The 3,881-nt window shown below is 45.2% G+C and overlaps 1 long non-coding RNA gene across 1 annotated transcript in view; it reads right to left on the reverse strand.

Moving 5' to 3' along the window:
- The window catches only part of LOC122554746, an 11,534-nt gene extending 7,881 nt beyond the window's left edge, over positions 1-3,653 (reverse strand). The window contains exon 1 of the long non-coding RNA XR_006313060.1: positions 3,565-3,653. This is a non-coding gene — a long non-coding RNA (uncharacterized LOC122554746). The remainder of the gene's footprint in view (positions 1-3,564) is intronic.
- Positions 3,654-3,881: the final 228 nt, after the last annotated feature.

The raw sequence follows: 3,881 nt of genomic DNA on the forward strand, positions 1-3,881 counted from the left end.
TTTCCTTTATTGGTCAGAGCATTGAGTATAGGAGTTGGGAGGTCACGTTGTGGCTGTACAGGACATTGGTCAGGCCACTGTTGGAATATTGTGTGCAATTCTGGTCTCCTTCCTATCGGAAAGATGTTGTGAAACTTGAAAGGGTTCAGAAAAGATTTACAAGGATGTTGCCAGGTTTGGAGGATGTGAACTATAGAGAGAGGCTGAACAGGCTGGGCTGTTTTCCCTGGAGCGTCAGAGGCTGAGGGGTGACCTTATAGAGATTTACAAAATTATGAGGGGCATGGATAGGGTAAATAGGCAAAGTCTTTTCCCTGGGGTCGGGGAGTCCAGAACTAGAGGGCATAGGTTTAGGGTGAGGGGAAAGATATAAATGAGACCCACGGGGCGACCTTTTCACATAGAGAGTGGTACATGTATGGAATGAGCTGCCAGAGAAAGTGGAGAATGCTGGTACAATTGCAACATTTAGAAGGCATTTGGATGGGTAAATGAATAGGAAGGGTTTGGAAGGATATGGGCCAGGTGCTGGCAGGTGGGACTCTATTGGAGTCATAGTCATAGAGATGTACAGCATGGAAACAGATACTTCGGTCCATCTCTCCCATGCCAACTAGATATCCCAACCCAGTCTAGTCCCACCTACCTGGACTGTTAGGGTTCTTATAATATACCCATATCAATGTGATAAGTTCTACCCATATGGTTTGATTGGAAGAGTCTTGTCATGTCTCCTTACTGCTGTAATTGTTTCATTGATCAATACCATGATACCCCCTCCCCTCTTTTACCACCTTTCCTGATTCACCTGAAGACGCTATATCCTGGAATATTGAATGGCCAATAACCTACCCTTCTTTCAAAAATGTCTCAGTGACAACAAAGTGTCATAGCGTCATGTTTTAATTTGTGCCCTCACTGTTCCGTCAGATTCTTTGCATTAAAATAAATACCATCCAAATTTACCTTGTGCCTTAACTGGCCTATAATTTTTTTTGGCCTTCTTGACTCCCTTGCTGTCTTTAGTTTTGGCCATTTATGTTCCCCTGGTAGACAAGCAGGAGGCTGCTTCCCCTGCCAAATATTCTGTTTTGTTCCCATTCTGGTTCAGGTGCAAACTGCCTGTCTTGTTAATATATCACTGTTTCCCCCAAATAGCTCCAATGTCCCAGAAATCAAAGGCCTCCCTCCAGATTTGGAGATGCCGGTGTTGGACTGGGGTGTACAAAGTTAAAAATCACACAACACCAGGTTGTAGTCCAACAGGTTTAATTGGAAGCAGTAGCTTTTGGAGCGCCGCTCCTTCAACAGGTGGTTATGGAGGATACAATTGTAAGACACAGAATTTATAGCAAAAGTTTACAGTGTGATGTAACTGAAATTTAACATTGAAAAATACCTTGATTGTCTGTTGAGTCTTCCATCTGTTCGAATACCATGATAGTTTCACTTCTTTCATATGTAAATCACAACTTTTTAAAAAAAAGTTATATTCTTAGGGTAACTGTAACAACTGGTATCAGCCAGATAAGATGTTAAGATGTTGAAGGTGTTAGCCCCCTGTGTTCCCTGTCTGTGCCATAATGTTTAGACTGATTCTAATCTAAAAAGTGAGTTAACAGAGTCTTACATGGATTCATGCAGTTTTTGAGCAAAGTACAATGTAACTCTGCAAGTACAAATTCACCCCACAAACATATATGTGTATGTGTGCATGTGGGAACGGGGTATGATGCTTAACTCATCGACTGCCAGTTCCGACATGCCACAGCAAGGAACCGTAATGACCTCCTCAGGAGACAGACACATGCTGCAACCGACAGGGTACCCTTTATTGTCCAGTACTTCCCAGGAGCCGAAAAACTACGCCATGTTCTTCGCGACCTGCAACATGTTATCAATGAGGATGTGCACCTCAACAAGACCTTCCCCACACCCCCACTGCTCACCTTTAAACAATTGCTAAACCTCAAACAGATCATTGTTCATAGCAAACTGCCCGGCTTTCATGACAACGCCATACAATCCTGACATGGTAGGTGCTGCAAGACGTGTCAGAGTGGGGACAGGGACACCACCAATTACGCATGGGGACACCTCCTACCAAGTACATGACAGGTACTCATGTGACTCAGCCAACGTTGTCCATGTCATACGCTGCAGGTAAGGATGCCCTGAGGCATGGTACATTGGTGAAACCCAGCAAAGGCTACAGCACTGCACATCAATCAACAGACAGGAGTGTTCCCTCCCAGTTGGGGAACACTTCAGCGGTCCAGGACATTCGACCTCAGACCTTTGGGTGACCATCCTCCAAGGCGGACTTCGGGACAGACAACAACAAAAAGTGGCCCAGCAGAGGCTGATAGCTAAATTCTGTACCCATAGGAAGAGCCTCAACCGGCACCTTGGGTTCACGTCACACCACAGGTGACCACCATTGCACTATACACACACACACTGACACACATACACAGACACTCACACTCCTACAGACACACACACTCCCTCACAGACTTATGATTTGGAGATGCCGGTGTTGGACTGGGGTGTACAAAGTTAAAAATCACACAACACCAGGTTATAGTCCAACAGGTTTAATTGGAAGCACACTAGCTTTCGGAGCCTCGCTCTTTCATTCATCACCTGATGAAGGAGCGTCGCTCCGAAAGCTAGTGTGCTTCCAATTAAACCTGTTGGACTATAACCTGGTGTTGTGTGATTTTTAACTTCTCACAGACTTAGACCACTTTACACTCTCTCACACTCACAACCCCCCACCCAGACACACACACTCCTACAGACTTACACATGCATCCTCTCACAGACTTAGACCACTTTACACTCACAACCCCCCACCCCAGTCAGACAGACAGACAAACCCACATGCACACATATACATATACGTTTGTGGGGTGAATTTGTACTTGCAGAGTTACATTGTACTTTGCTCAAAAACTGCATGAATCCATCTAAGACTGTTAACTCACTTTTTAGTTTAGAATCAGTCTAAACATTATAGCACAGACAACAGAACACAGGGGGTTAACACCTTCAACATTATTATCTGGCTGACACCAATTGTTACAGGATTAGTGGCGCTGGAAGAGCACAGCAGTTCAGGCAGCATCCGAGGAGCTTCGAAATCGACGTTTCGGGCAAAAGCCCTTCATCAGGAATAAAGGGCTTTTGCCCGAAACGTCGATTTTGAAGCTCCTTGGATGCTGCCTGAACTGCTGTGCTCTTCCAGCACCACTAATCCAGAATCTGGTTTCCAGCATCTGCAGTCATTGTTTTTACCTATTGTTACAGTTAACCTGAGAATGTAACTTTTAAAAAAAAATGCTTTGTGATTTACAAATGAAAGAAGTGAAACGATCATGGTCATTCTAACAGACGAGAGACTCAACAAACAATCAAGGTATTTTTCAATGTAAAATTTCAGTTACATCACAATGTAAACTTTTGCTATAAATTCTGTGTCTTACAATAGTGTCCTCCACAACCTCCCTCCAGCTCTCTCTGTCTCTGTCTGTCTCCAGCCACGCACTCACCTGCACTAACCTCCTCTTTCTATACTGACTCCTATCTTTACTCAGTTCCTTTCTCTCCACAGATGCTGTCCGACATATCGAATTTCTCGAGCACTTTTTTGTTTGTTTCAGATTTCTAGTATCTGCAGTTCTTCATTTACATGCGAGGTTAGAATGATAGAGGCCCGCGGGAAGCTTTACAGTGAGGGACCGCGGCGAGCGGGGGAAGGGTTAGAGTGAGGGACCGCGGGGAGGGGGAAGGGTTGAGTGAGGGAACCGCGGCGAGCGGGGGAAGGGTTAGAGTGAGGGACCGCGGGGAGGGGGAAGGGTTAGAGTGAGGGACCGCGG

Source organism: Chiloscyllium plagiosum, chromosome 11 (genome assembly GCF_004010195.1).
Source record: "Chiloscyllium plagiosum isolate BGI_BamShark_2017 chromosome 11, ASM401019v2, whole genome shotgun sequence".
NCBI classification, from domain to species: Eukaryota; Metazoa; Chordata; class Chondrichthyes; order Orectolobiformes; family Hemiscylliidae; genus Chiloscyllium; species Chiloscyllium plagiosum.